Genomic DNA, 17,056 nt, shown 5'->3' on the forward strand with positions numbered 1-17,056 from the left:
ATGGATATTCCTGTGGATAAGGGAATGAAGCATTCCAAAACCGATATAAAGAAAATTCGTCGCTAATTTTGAGTATTACTTTTAAAGAACGACTTACTAAAAAAATTCTACATTAACGTTACGTTACGTTACGTTACGTTACGGTTAAACTTTCTGTTGAAATGTCCTTATAACAAATTTCTTAATTTAAAGTGCTTAGAGCAAAGACAACTTGTTCGAGATAAAATAATCTGTTTAGATTAGTTTAATTTTTAAAAACAAACCCTTATCAGATTAAGGGTACTCCTGTTTATTTCATTATCGGAACGTAATTGCACGAGACCTTAATTGTAAATAAAACTGAAATGAAGCGATAAACACAACTATACCCGATTTGCAATAATTCGTTGAATGATAACGAAAACAATTAAATGTGCATCGACAGCACGTGCCAATTTCGAAAATGATTAAGAGCTCAATTATTATTCATATCCTGAATAAATTTCATTTTCCTCAGAGGCGATTTCATTATTTGTCAGCCACAAAAATTATCAAATAGATTACGACGAATACAAGCGCCAGGGAACTGCCATCTCGAATTGAGACCGCCATCACTAACGTTTGAGAAACACCCACAAATCCACCCACGAGCTTAATTCTTCTCCGCAGTGAAAGGACATGAGCGGATATGCGATTATTCATTTCCGAAACCAACAACAGTGCGTCTGAAGTACGACACAGTAATAGTCAAGTTTCCATAGTCAAGAAACTGGCAACATCCAAAGCCAGAGATACGCTTCCATATGGAAAAAATGCAAGAATTTCTTTTATTTGTTGCTTTTGTTTGATATGTGCATTTTGTTGCACTTGTTCCGTGCAGTGAAACTTCTTCTGTGCGAGTGTGGGACACGTGTTAACACAATTGTTGTTTATACCAACAATTTGTGCGAACGGACGCTCACCGTTTTCAGAATCCTCAAAGCCACTAAGCCATTTATTAGTTATGGAAACATTACGATTTCTCAAATGCAAGGAAAGTGACAATTAAACTTATACTTTTTACTCTACCCCTGGGTGTCGGTGGCACATGGCTTACAACCCAATAATGAGAAGCGAACGATTTTCGTCTACCATATTTCCGTTTTTCGTTTTTCGCTTCTTTATGCTATTTACTGATTGCTTTTGCTTCGTATAAGTTGCTTCTGCATTACTCATCACTGTCCTCTGTCCTGAACGATGAATCGGGAAGGATGTGACCGCGAAATGTCAGCCAACAAACTAACATACGCCGAAGTTGTGTAGCGCACAACTCAAAATTGTTGCAATTGTTCTACGTCACGTGACCAAAGGTACACATTGGCTGTGGCCACGTGACTATCTCTGACCCCCTTAATGTTGAGCGCTTTTCCTTATTGACTTCATTCTTCTGCCTTTAGGGTTGACTTTCGCTTTTTTTAAATGTTTCAAATTTCTGTTTTCATTACTACCACTTGGATATTATGTTACACGTGTCAGACATATATTTCTTTTAAGTGTTATGAAGTTTATACTTTGACTCAGAGCGTCCGCCGTCCTAACGTTCAAAACCGCCGATTCAACACCTTCACCTTCGTTACTCTATTCTGGGAAATGGTTTTTTACGCTTTCGTCCGGTTAATTTTTTACTTCACATATTATTGTCGCTGAATTGGATTTTCCTATATTGACTTCATGGACGTCTTTTTCAACTGAAAAGACAATTGTTTTGCTGTGGGCGTGCTCACTTGTGTCAATTCGTGGCTAATATTTCCTTAGTTTTCCTTGTCAAATGTGCAATGGGCCTGTTTTTTTCTTCTTTGATCACGCTTTAATATTTACAATAAATAAAGGGTGTTACGTCAATTGTGCGGACCACATGTGGCGGACTTGTTTCTAAAGACTGATTGTGTGAAAAATGAACATGAAATTATATTAATTAAATTGATTTCATTAAAAAGTTAATTTTGTATTTGAGTTTCTTGCCATACTTTTCAATTATGTGAAAAAACCATCTAGACTTTTTTATTGTTACAATATTTAACTTCAAATCAAATTATTATTATTATGATATGTTCTTCATTATAAAATTAAATTTAGAACTTAGTCTATTCACAGATAGTTGTTATAAAATTTTTCCATTCGTCTCTGTTTCTGGCAGCAAAACGTAGCTGATTAAAGGATTTGTTCGTTTCGGTTATCACTGCTCTTCACCAAGTGGTTCTAAGACGACCTCATCTCCTTACTCCTTGCATTACTCAATACTCTTTCATATATATTTTTTATATAAGTTGTTATTTAACATCAGTTTAAGACTGAGGTGACTATTATATTTAATAGAAAGAAACTAGCATATTTGGTAAAGAGGATTTGAATTTAAAAGACTTTTTGTTTTTGTATTTCGCTACTATTCGAAACCTCTGTACTATACCTTTTTAAGTTCGTTGAAAAAATATGATATATGCAGAATCGTTTACAACATCAAAAGGAAGAGGTAGAAGATGGGCAACATAAAGAGAATACTAGATGAATTGATAAATATCCTATAACCCTCCAATATTTTATTATTACAAACGATAGTGCAAGGTAGCCGTAAATAGGATCGATCTCCAAATTGATTGCATTATTGTTCATTTCTATCAAATGCAGGAATTTAATTACTGAACGATATTCAATTTTTAAAATTTTATAAAAAATCACCAAGGGACACTATTTCAATTATTTGCAAAAAGTTAATCAAAAATCTGATAAAGACGAAATCTTTACATATGTCGTTTAAAACTTTCCAGATATACAAAATATAATTGATTTTGTTCTGACATTTTCACCGGTTGTGAAGTCAAGTAATTATCAATTCACCTAGTATTTTATTTTAACTATTAAAAAACTGGTATCAATAAATCAGTTTGCCTCAAAAAATTAGCAGTTCAAATACTAATAGAATCAACACTATTGAGAGGAAAGTAGTCAAACGAATAATGGATTCGTATTATTTTGCTAATTTTGGGAAGTGCGCAGCACTCATGTACAAGCGGAAGAAACATCTAGAAGGATGTATCATGAATCATAAGGATTCAAGACAAGAAAAGATAAGCTCTATACTGTCTTTCATTAAAGTCGAACTTGGAGAAACAATCTAATTCGACTAAGGGCCACAATAGATCTTTAAGGTCGCAGTACACTATCCCTTTTTACAATAATAATAAGTAATAATGTGCTCCTCCTTGTCATTGTCACAAATATCTTTACAAATTTATAATGCTATTTATTAAATATAGAGAGAATGATACAAATATATTATATATATACAGGGTTAGGCGATTGAAGTGTTATCTATTCAAGCAACCATATCTTTCTTGTGTAAAATTATTTTTTATTCATTCAAATTACAAAACTTTGTGGAAATAATTAAAATTTTAGAATTCTTTCACTTTTGCTCGATGTGGTCACCATTTGGCTTGACCATTATCTTCAAACGCTTAAAAAATCTTTAGCGCATTTATACTGGCATATTTTTTAGTCTTCACCTTGCTTTCCAAAATGGCCTAGATGGCATAGTCCATCGGATTTTCATCTGGTGAATTCAAAAGCCATTGTGTGGACAAAATAAAGTTATTGCAAGTGGGAAACCAATATCTAACAGCTCTAGGAATACCATTAACTTATTGTAAAAATAATTTTGTGATAACAAATTGCCGAACCACTAAGCTCGTATGATCTGACTTAGGTGGATTACTTTTTGCGAGGTTCTTGATACTATTTGAACTCATTAACTTAAGCGGAAACGCCAGAATCGATGCTAACCTTAAAAGCTAATAACGATCGCACTAATTATAAAATATGACAAATTATCAAAAAATTTTGTGTTAGAAAATTGGATGTCCAGGGTGCAATTCCTTATAGTCGTATACTTCAAATTATTTTTATTTATTTTGTTAAATACTTATTTAATTCGACAAAGCTTAACTCGTGTTTTACACAGGCAACTTAATTATGACCTAGGCAACAACAGTTACTTCGCAGATCGCTTTAGCGCTGAAGCAATTGGATATATTTTCAAAACTCGAGGAGAACTGTTAAAGCTCAACAGCGCTCCCTATATGAACTCGTCAGACCCGAGATGCACGCTGTGCAATACTGGAGAAAAGGAAGATGTAATACATTTTCTTAGTAAATGTCCAATTTTAATGGAGCTACGGGTAAATTATTTTGGAAAACAAACGTTAGATATTAACGAATTAATGAGGCTGCTAAATGGTGAAAACTGGCATATGTTATCGATCTATGTGAAAACGGCGTCTCGTTATAGAGAAAATATTATATTAGAGGCATTTTAACTCTCATAAGCTGAAGTTCGTAAAAAAAAAAAACACAAATCCAAACCCGATTGACGGCAAATGCCATAATCGTATAAGGATAAAATTAGATATTATGTAAATGAAGTTAGGTTTTTCTTATTAGTTTTCTTATAATTATTTATAATATTTATGTTTTATATATTATAAATTATTGAAAATGTTAATTTTGTAAATGTAAATATGACCTAAATTTAATAAAAGAATACTACTACTACTACTACTACTTATTTAATTTTTTGTTATACATGGAAGGAACATTTAAGCAATATATGGTAGAATGATTAAAATGTAGTATTGATTCAATATATGGTAGAATGGTTAGAATGTAGTATTGATTTATATGCTTCTGTAGAGAAGTATTTACCGTTCTTGATACTATTTTTTCGCAAAACGCAAAGTGTATATGTCCTATAAGTTTGAAGGCCGAAGTGACTTTCATGTTAATTCACGGCAAACTTTTTTCAGTCTCTATGTACCAATAATAAAACTTTTCATGTTTTTTATCTTGGTTAGAAGTAGCGTCACAAACTACCAAGTGTATTTGAATGCTCTTTTTGTAACTCCTTAGTAAGTTTCACTGAAATAGCTACCATATGGCACAGTCGACAAGAAGACATCAAAAGACAGCCAGAAATGCATTGTCGGTGGTGCTTTTCTCTTGTGCTGTACCCATAATTTTCCTTTTTGATTTTAAGTTCAAGAGGAGTGCGTGTGCGTTTAAATTTCAATATGATGTATGTATTGTACATTTCTACCTTCCCAGCGGTAAATTCAGCGCTGAAGTATTCACTTATAATGCACTTACTTTAACACGTACATGTCCTTGACTATAAGTCCTCAAACGCTCTCTAAGCTTACCGAATTGAAGCACTTGCTTGTGTTTTATGATTATACTTTAAGTACTGATAAAACTGTTATAAATAATTAAAATAGGTTCTATACTACTTTTATTGACACAACAGCGCTTAAAGACCTGCTCTAAATCCAGAAGGGGGCACAATAGACCCGACGGTCGCAGTGCCACATCACCTAATAATAAGAATAATAATTATAAATAATACTATTTTTATCTTTCTTCAAATGATCCGTATTTTTTTTATCAATATAAATAAACTTACTGATTTATTACATTAAAGCTCTTATACTTTAAATTATACTTTAAAGTATAATTTAAATTATTAAAGTATTCTTCAGCATATACTAGTCCGTATACTAGTCCGTTGGGCCTGTATAAATAAAAGGTTTTAGCTCACCAACTTCAATAAGTGCTCTATGGTACTACGTATCTACTTAGTATTAAAATTTAAGCGGATTTGCTTGACATTTTACTGTGAATTTGCATTTTATATAACACAACTTGTATAATATATAATTTATAATGTATAATATATAATATATAATATATAATATTATAATAATATATAATATATATATATAATATATAATAATATATAATATAATAATATATAATATATAATATATAATATATAATATATAATATATAATATATAATATACCCAGAATACAATACCCAGAAATCGCAATAAATAGAACATCGCGAAAGTCATCAGATTGAAAGATTAAAACATTTACTATATGCCTGCGAAACTGAAATACTGAAGAGCACAAGTACAGTTTATTGAAATTTGACTAAGACATGCCTATGGAACGCCTTTGTGGTTTTTGTATCAAACACTCCGAAGACGTTTACAAAATTATGGATACTTCAGCATTGCAAAACTAGGTATATTAAAAATGTCTCTAAAGCACATTTTTTAAGCATATTTATTATTATAATTGACTGAAAAAAGATTTTTCGAACACGACCCAAAATTAAACATTAGAGTGCGGCGAATAATACATCAGAAAAAGCATAAGAGAGACAATTACGGTTTCAATAGAATAAAAATACGAAATAGAACGAAGCTATCAATTATCATCGATTCAAAGAGAATTGCTTAAAGCAAATTCATTCTTAAATTCCTAGCTTAAGCCCCAAGTGCAAAACGAAAAATTAACGAGTTCAATCGAATAATCGAGTAAGTCAATTGGATAATGTATGATCCCACAAAATCAACATGATATGAAAACTCTTGATAAAAGAGGGTATGATTCTTATTAATCATCCTTAGTACGTACTTGATTTGACCACGTATGACTTCTTGGTATACCTCGAAATGAAACTAATGATAAATGTTGTCATTTTGATGTCACTTAACAGATAATAGAATCTTTTCTCCGCTATATTGATTTGGTAGTAATCGGATTTGGCATTTACTTTGTTAGAAGTAAATATACTAATAAACAAATCAAAAATACACTATTTCGACGTCCTGAACCTAATACAGTTATGTGTAAACTACTATATATTTAATATTAATGATAAAAGTTAGATTGTCGATGCCATCCCAGAGATGAATTGAATGTTTTCCGTGCTATTTCGATGTTATCCCGGGCAATGAATTAAATGTTCTCGACGTTATATTGACTTGGTTGAAAACTATACTAAACCATTTGAAACCATAATAAAAACTTAAAATGCTATACAATGTTTTCAGAGTCTGTCTTACCGGATTTGGGACAAATTGTGTTGGAGGAGCATACACTACTAATTAGTATTATGTATATTCTTAGACAAAATAAAAATGCACTATTTGGACGTTTTGAACTTAGTACACTTGTGTACAAGCTAAATGTAATATTATGCAAATAAAACAAAAATATCTGAAATACTAAAATCAAGTAGAAAGAAAATGACTGAGCTAATATCCGTTTAATTACTTTTTGAGAGCTGATATAAACGCACCGCTGGGTCATTAATATGGATGTTTGCTTGAGTGTGAGTGCGGGTACTTATCAGCACAGTTTTGTGTTTTTGTTTTTTGTAAGTATGTAAATGTAAGGGCAACGTGGCGCGGCAGTCTGTAGTTTCACTTTGTGGGCCAATAATTTATTTATATGTGATAACATTCAGTAATGTTGTTACCACAGACAATTTATGAACCCTTGATATATGCATTAACGCACACAAATTCTCCCTTCTGGTTCTATTTTGTATCAGCCGAAATACAATTTTGCCGATCTGATACTTTCAGATGACTATTCTGCGCAAAAATGTATATAAATTATAATTATTTAAAAATAATTTTACTTCAATTTCAAAAGATTTGCATATAAATTTATGCAATTGAATATACAATATATATAATATATATGGAAAAACAGAATTCGCGCTATCGAAGAGCATAAATTTTTGTTTAATGATTAACTTTAAACAATCCAGCAGAAAGGTATTTGGGTTATTTAAAAATTGGTTAATATTGATTTACAAAGCAATGCTCAGAATTGAATACGAGTTTATATGGACTATCTGAGAATGACGCATCGTTCCAATTCCTAACGAGCTTCATCGATAAGGAAAAGGCGAATGTCAAGTTCAAACAAAAAGTAGATAAGCGCTTGTCACAAAAGCTACTCAAACTCTCAACTATTAAAATAAGTAGTTTCGATGCAACGCAGCGTACACGATGTTATCCTTTAACCATTAAAGACGATTAGAGACATCCCATGAAAAATTATGTCACCACTTAATAAATCATAAAATTAAAAGAATGCAGAGTAGTGAAGAAGTGAAGAAGAGCCAACAAAATAACCATTACTTGGTGCGTCAACATGTTACGCTGAACAGGCACAGCGATTTTACTGAAGACAGTAAAATCGATGTGCCTAAGCCATCTTAAGTTGCCTTCTTATGAATTCATTTTTGTCGTGCAAACTGATAAAACTACTAAACCGACAGAGCACACACTTAATACGTATACATGATATGGCTACCTACGTCACCATCAGTATGAATGTCGAAAACAGCAATCAAAATCGTAAATACGTGCCTTGCATTTGGTTCAGTCGACTAAAGTACATCATCAGGCGCATCAATATGCTTGCCACACTTGTACCAGACAATACCAAATACCAGAAGCTGAAATCATTGTGTGTTTATTGGCCAACCCAGAACATAATGAGCATACAATGAGGAGCGACAACACTCGCGAGTGTCACGACTCAATATTTGCTGACGCCGTTTAAAGATCCTTTAATGTATTTTGATCACCCACAGAGCGGCCACTCAACCGCGGTAATCCAATAAAAATTGTGCCATTTCAAATACGCAACTGTGAGTAAAACCGACATAGGCAATCAGTCAGTGTTGTGTATATACGTATGTATGTATCTATGGATGTATGGATATATATATTACCCATTGCCTTTAGTCATTCGGTAATGTTGTCTGCCTTGATATACGTATTCCTTATTGCGTCACTCCAAACAAATTTACAACTACCTGATTTTATCAAATATTCAAATATCGAACTACTGAATTGCAAGGTAACAAAACAATGCAACAATGATACATCCATCCTTTGTGGCAGTGCCATTAGGAATGTTGCCTGTATTTATTGTAGGTACGAAAAAAAATCAAATTGTAACCGTCTCGCTTCTACGGGTTATGACTTTATATTTGTTTATGGAATATTGTATTTATATTTTTATATTTATGAAGCGGAAGAAAATGTCTATTCGAGAAACAACCTTAATAACGATATCTACATTTAAATGGATGTTATACACTTTAGCACACGGATATTACTGAGAGGGTTTTTATTAGTTTTGTTTTTGTAATTCTTATAAATACATTATTTAATATTTTTATAAGCTGTAATTTTTTCTTTCAGAGTAGCAAAAAAATACTCGCAACTTACGAATGAAAACAAGTGCAGCAACAACAATGCTCTTAAAATCTTCAGAGTTATGTTATACTCACAGTGTTCACTAGAAATATGTTGCAAAATTCCAGTCATCCGTTAAAGTCATATGAGCATCACACTTAATAATAAATTCAAATACTTAAATAAATAAAATAATTTAAATATATAAGATTAAAATGGTTACTATTGCCCTTCTAATATTCAATTTGTTTTCTTTAATTTTAATTAATTAATTTTTAGTGTTTACAAACAACATTAAAAAAACATATACCAAAATAGCATTTAACGTATTTAAAAGTGATGCCAATTTGTTTCAACTAGACTTAATGTTGTTTTTTTGTAACTCTAAAAGAAAAAATTACTGCTATTGATGAGGTTGGAAGCAGTATAAACCCTTCAGGCATATCCCTGGTCAACACAAAAATAATAAATTGCCTTAGGTGCCTATATCACGACTATAGGTGCCTATTCCTCAGAAAAAGCCACTAAGGATCTATTAAGCATTCTTTACATTCTATTTTCAGACCAAACCTTAGTAGAACTTGAGCCCAGACCCAGCATACCATAATGCTAGTATACATTTATTGTTTAGTTGTGGATCACCTATTCTCTTAATTTTGTGAGGTAATCGAAATTTTAATGTTTATTGAAGCATCACACTTTTTCAAAATTCATGTAAATCTAGCCCTAATAATGGAGAATTTAAGGCAAATAAACATATTTTTTTAAACATATATGTACAATGACTAATGCATATTAACTATCAACACAAATACAACTAATTGACTTAGAGATATACGACTAGGTGCCTATTCCTGAAACAGAGCTTCAAAGCATTTTTAAAGGTTCTTTAAAATTTATTTTTAGACCAAACCTTTGTGCGATTGACTCCATATTCAATGTACCGTAGTGCTAGTATACATTTATTGTTTAGATGTGGGTACCCTATTCTATCAATTTTTTAAAGTAATCGAAATTTTAATATTTATTGAAACAATAAAGTTTTTTAAAACCCAATTAGATCTAATGAAGAACTTAGAGCAAATAAACATACTTTTTAAAACATATATGTATGTGCATTGGATTAAATACCCATGTCAAAATCTATAATTATAGCTATAACTTTATGGAATCTGCAAGAGCGCTTTCAACAGATACGTTTGTTATAAATTATTTACTATTTAATTACATTAATTTTTAACTTATCGTTTGAAACTTTTTTTTTTTAAACTAATCTTCTATACACATCTTCACACTACATCTTCCTACAATCTTTAAATTCAAACTACATTTTGGTATTTGTATTAATATGGGTGCTCTCTGAAATAGTTAATCAATTTTATTTCTCTTTAGGTTTTATCTCACAGACTTCCGTCCCCATTCTTCCATCGTTTTGGAGCCATCCGTGTACCACATATGATAATCTCTAACGAATGGAGGTATCTGCCATTCCCAATCATTTCTGTCTGGTAGTGGTATATGGAACTTTTGGTGAAAGTTAAATTCAGGTGAGCAAATGTCAGATATGATCCTTCCTTTTTTGCATTTCCTTACCTAGATGGGAGTTATCGAGTGATCTTGTTGATCGATCTTATTGTTACAGCTCAGCTGTAAAGGTCATTGCTTCCTTTTTGATAAGTAGGTGAGGTATGTGGAGCTCCTGAAGAGCTGCTGTCGGAAGGATAGATATATAATAATATGTAGCAGATAAAATGTAGGGATGCTGATATTTTATAAGTTTGTTTTAGATAATATGTTAATATTTCTACTTACAAATTTTACTGCGATGTGAACTCTGTACAAGAGTTTAGATTGTGAACAAAATGTGATCTTCTTTTGTATCTTTAAAAAATGCGAACTTTTTTTTATAACTCCACACTCCAAACTATTTCTATCCAACTGCACTAAAGAGTGATTTGTATCTTTATTGATTAAAATAAATTTCTGTGTAAAGTTTATTTCATTCAGATAATTCAAGTATATAATAATAAATTTAAAACATAAAACATAAATAAATATCATATATGCATAAGAGTGCATACATATTAAGAAGGTCTTTGTATTGTAGATAAAATATCTTATCTGCGGTTATTTGTTTTTCGTCAAAATTTATAAAGAAATTTTTATAGAATAAATAAATTATTTGAGGAACTAAATGTGAAATGTGAAACATTTTTCATTTTTGAGTTTACTTCTCCATTGATAGATTGGATTTCTGCTGCCGTTTTTGCAGTTGCCATTTACAGGGCTGGTGCATTTCAAAGCCATCTGCATTTACATTTTTCGAGAATAAATCAAATGTGTAGCACATTGGAAGTGGCAATTCATCCCTTTCACTGTGCAACAAAAATAAAAATTAAAAGTACAGAAAATAATAATTTTATGAATCTCAAAATCCACTTGAAATCCATTATATATTTGTGAAACCAATAAAGTGCCAATGTAGAACAAGAAATGCATCGAGAACTCTTTCACTTCGGCATTTTTAAAATGCTTTTAACTGTTTGAAGTAAGGCACAACTATTTTGGTGTTTCGAGTGTACTTAATTTGAAGTCTATTCAAAAACAGCACTCAACACTTTGCACTCAGCACTTACTCATTACTTTTAGTCTACACTAAGAAGAACACGCGTCCTGCATTACAATAATTTATCGCATGCCTCATTTTTGGAATCAAAAGTGTGGAAACTTCAACATCGTAAAATATGTTTTCCACTCTATTTTTTTTTATTAGTCTCCTGAACTAGCAATGAAAGGATTCCTGTTATGAAACAAACAGCTGAGAACCTATTACTGTTTTTATTTAAATCCCCGAAGATCCACTTGAAATGTACTACAATTCAGTTCAGATGACTGCAAAAAAAAAAAACAGAAAAAAATATATACACAGATTCACATTACAACTTATTTTCTTTAGGTCTGAAAATATATTGAACCAAATAATTGACCACATGTTTGCCCTACATCTAAATCGTTTGACAATGATGAAACGACATCATCGTACATTTCAGAAGCGGTAGACTTTGGTTAATCTATATTTGGACATCAACTGGCGCCTAAGGCTGTATTCTCTTTTCAATGATCCTTGAAATTCGAAATATATTATTTATTTTTTGCTTCATTGCTTTTTTGGATTAATATTTTAAAAATCATTTTAAATAAAAAGATCGAGTGGAATTGAATACGATATAATATTATATAGTAAGTGACCAAATATAGATATTAAAGATTTTGTCATCTTTGAAATTTTAGTGATCACAATTTTGAGTTAAAATTTCATCTCAACAACTTTTAGGAAGAAGTGGGGAAAAATGCACATACAGTCAGAAATATTTTAAAAATTTAATATCAGCACAATTTCAAAAATGTCGTATACTTTAATAATATGAACAGGTAGATAGATTGATTTTAATGGAAACTTTCCACGTCTTTGCAAGATTTCACAGGGTAATGGTATCTCTAAAGTAAAATAGATCCATTGATTAAAAGAGATTCCACAGTGTAATGGTGTCTGTAAAGTAAGATAAATCCATTTATTAAAAAGATTTCATAGGGTAATGATGTCTCTAAAGTAAGATAGATTCATTTATTAAGAGAGATTTCAAATTCATTGATTAAAAGGTATTCCACGGAGTGATGGTGTCACTAAAATAAAATAAATCTATTGTGAAATTATGGAAGCAGCAGTTGTTGAAATCACATTTCCGGATTGTTACCCATTATTCTTGCTTATTAAGTATTATAAGTACAAGTTCTTTTAATGTGAATCTAACCGACACAACCCAACCGTTAATCAAGTGCAATTCTATATATGTAGCTCCACTTGTCTCGATTTTATATGTCGAAACCATCCCTAACTATTCCATATACGTATTCTTATGTTTCAAAGTAGACACATTATTACTCAGGGCAATAAAAAGGTACTAATAAAGAGTTCCGGATTCAAGGACTCACCCAAATCTATCATAAAAACTTTACATTTCTTTTCAAACTCCCAAAACGCCAGTTATCAAAAAATATAAAATTTGATAATGGAAAAATCAATATTATGATATAGTATATCTTCTATGGATCTAAACTTAATAAAACAATACTGTCCACTTTCCATTATGAAGTATTTATTCGAGTGCACTTTAAGGAAGGCTATAACTTCTTATGCACATGGTAGCTAAGCCTATGAGTAGATTGTGTTAGATTAGATGATAGTTTACTTAGTATTTAAAATTACGATATTAATACGTACAAATTAAAATCGGAAAAGAAATTTGTTGTATCAGTCTATACACACTAAACCCATACTTTAGATCAAATATGTCATAATTCCATGGGTCTTCTTTTCATTATGAAATATTACTTCAAGCATAATTTAAGGGATTCACCGCCTTATATATACCTCTTAGCTAAGTTTATGATTGGATCGACTTTGATTGGAAGAGTTAGTAAATAACATTACAAAATAAATAAAAAGAAATTAAAGTAAGTATCAATATAATGCCCCTTCAGTAATTGTACTACCTTGAAAGCCACATTTCTCGATTAGTGGAATCGGGCCATCTCTTCTTATTGTTTAACCTAGTAAGTTCACCCTTTCAAAACCACTGAGTTGCTAAGTAAATTTTATATTTTTATTTTAAAAAGTTTTTTGTTATTTATTTTCTTTATTGGCAAAAACCCAAATCTTTCTATAAAGTGAATCGCCAAACACTGATTGTTCTTCATTCTTCACTTAAGTAGTTTTTGTTCGTAAAGGAGATATGCGTAATAAATGACAGTCATAAAATAGGTAGTAACAGGCATTCAAGAAATATTTTAAATATCAAATATCGAGATATAATTAAATTTTTGGCAGCAAAGTTTTTTATGCACAATTCAACAATAAGAAAATTAATCTTTAAATTTGACACCAGAAGAAATTTTTAATGCCAACGACAACGTCCAGTTTTTAGCCTATTGCCAAACTAAACTTTAGTACACTGGAGCTGTAGCTCCGGCTCGTAAACTTAGTAGAAAAGGTTAATTATTCTTACTAAACTATTCTTACTATTCTTACTATTATTCTTGCTGTTAGTACAAAAAAAAGCGTCTTATTATAGGGAAACTATCTAAATTTAGAGCTTCTTAAAACACTTATATCAGTTTTGTTCTGGAAATTGTTTGATAATAGTTCCATAAATTATTTGTTCTAAAGACAAATGTGACAAGCAGTACATTAACAAACTTTAAATAAAAATGTTCACCAAAGACTATAATATTTTTACGCTTCAAGCATTATAAACTGAAGACGTTATTACTATTAGACAACGTATCATATCATATACAAACCCACTATGGACTGGTAGGCTTTTCCTTCCGAATTGTTGTCAGTCAGTTAAGATGTTTTGCTTTGACCAAATTATATTTAAAAAAAAAAAGCTCACTCTTAAATCTTATTAGTTTAAAAGAATTTTGAAAGTGAGATTACAAGAACTCCATAATTACACCAGGAATCAAGTGGGAACTATACATAAAGATGATTCAAAACAAATATTCTGATAACTTTTCTTTAATATTAAGAAACTAAGCCTACCTTCTTCAATTTATAGTCACATAAGCTGAATTGATCAAAGACTTATTTATTGAACATGGATACATGAACTCTGCTGATTAATGGTTATTTAGTGGAATAGTGTCCGCATGATTCCCAAGTACTTTATGATGATTTATATAGCGTCAGAACTGCTGCAATATATTAGAATTGTTTTTTGGTCTATATTTTATCTCCGCATTGTGACAACATAAAATCAATTCCCATTTTATTGGTAACTAAAGTCATCTAAAGTACAAGTCTACAAAGCCGTCCCAAATTACGCATCAATCAACTATGGCCTAGCGACTATGTGTTACACATCCCTTGGGCTGCACAGTGTGCTCTACGATTATCAGTTGCAAATCTACTAGAGTTCTAAGTATTGAGCATTTTACAGGTCAGCACCTTAGATATAATAAAATCTGTATTATATATATATATATAGTATATATATATATATATATATATATATATATATATGCGCCACTTATGGTACTTTAGTACCAAAATTGGTACTTTTTTTTATTTTTTTTTTCGTTTGGTACTCATTTTCAAAAACTGGTACATTTTTGACGACCCAATTTTATTGTGGATATTTCCAATTAATTTTTTTTATAAATGCAACTTTGCACTATTTTATATTTTGTTCATTTATAACACTATAAAAAACACAGAACGAGAAAACAAAAAGGTCTAAAAAAATTTTGGACCTTTTTTTACAGAAATGGTACCTTTTTAAACCAATTTTGGTACAGAAAAAAATTTTCAAGTGGCAACCGTGTATATATATATGCTTCTTGACTTTTATTTTTTGACCGAACCATATCATAACAAGAACATTGTACATAGTGTAGAATTAAAAATTACAGCTGAAGAACTAGCTAACTTGACTAAAAACTTCACAATTTCAAAAAAAATCCATAGTGCCGCATAACTGCATCAAAATAAAAACAAAAAATAATGGAGTTCCTTTGCATGAACGTTTTTATTTTAAAAAATTAATTAATACTTAAACAGAAAATTAATTGCCAATACTTTTATCTTGCAAAATGGCAAGATTTTGAATAAAAATACTAAAACATTTGTAAACCATCTTAAAGCTCAGTATTCAATACAATCATGAGCATGTTCCAATAAACTTTTTCTGCTGCAATAAAATCTATTAAAACTAAATACACTAGTTTGGGTAATACTAGATTATATATTGTGGAACTCGTTTAAAATAAATAAGAATTATAAATAAAATATCAATAAAATAATAAAATTTTACGTATATACTGAAGTTAATTAGATTTAAAGCAAATAAGAATTATAAATTAATTCAGTTTACAAACTAATGTACGTACGGAAATAGATTGTTAAATTGCTAGCACGCAAACTAGAGGAACATTTTATAAAGCCATATGTCATGCTCTGAACTTGAACCAAAACAGAAACAGTTCAAATATCAAGTTTCTTCCTATTTTTCAGTCAATTAGAAAAGAAATATTTATCTGAGAGGTTTGAAGCATGTCTACATTCTGTCATACTTCTTATATATCTCATACTTCGACAAGAAATACAGAGAAATTGATTATCGAAGAAATTGTAATACAACCAGTCTCTGAAAGACTCTAGACGGTAATTATCAAACTTTCACAAGAAAAAAAATTACCGAGATCTATAGTTGTAAAATAAAATTCGGTTATCGTGATTATTCCTTTCATAGTCATAAAATAGGAATATGCATACAATATATCTAAACTTTGCTGACAGTAGCTTGTAATCGGTGGTAGAGTTAGTCGTCGACTTATACAGATGGCATGTAAATTGGAAATGAGTTAATATGAATTATATGATGTATAATAATATATATTGTGTATATATTTGCGCTTGTCTAATAGTTAATGTTTTGTAAACAAAAAATTAATTGAAAGAGTTTTTCAATATCTTATATTGCTGAGCAAATAAGTTCCATTATATATAGTTTGTTTATAAAATTTCTGCCGTAGAAACGTTAAGAATATTGTAGAATGTCTTCGGTGATCAGGTTATACATATTATAAAAAATTGTCAGAAAAATTGGCAGAAAAAAGAAACTTGAAGACTAAAACTACTTTGGAAAATCATTCATATTAACTGATGAATAACACGTCAAAGAAATCAAAGACTTGGTGCTCAAAAATCATCGATTAACAATTTGAGACCTCATTAATATTATCATTTTATGTTGATCCATTTAGACTATTTTTAAAAATATGTTGTGCATGAAAAGTGTTACATATATATATTTTAAAGCTAATCTAGGATTAGTTTCTACTTATCTATCTTTATTTAGCTATTTTGTTTTAGGAGCCATTCTAAATGTCTACGAAAGTTTACATCTTCATATT

The sequence above is a fragment of the Teleopsis dalmanni genome, chromosome X (genome assembly GCF_002237135.1).
Source record: "Teleopsis dalmanni isolate 2A chromosome X, ASM223713v2, whole genome shotgun sequence".
NCBI classification, from domain to species: Eukaryota; Metazoa; Arthropoda; class Insecta; order Diptera; family Diopsidae; genus Teleopsis; species Teleopsis dalmanni.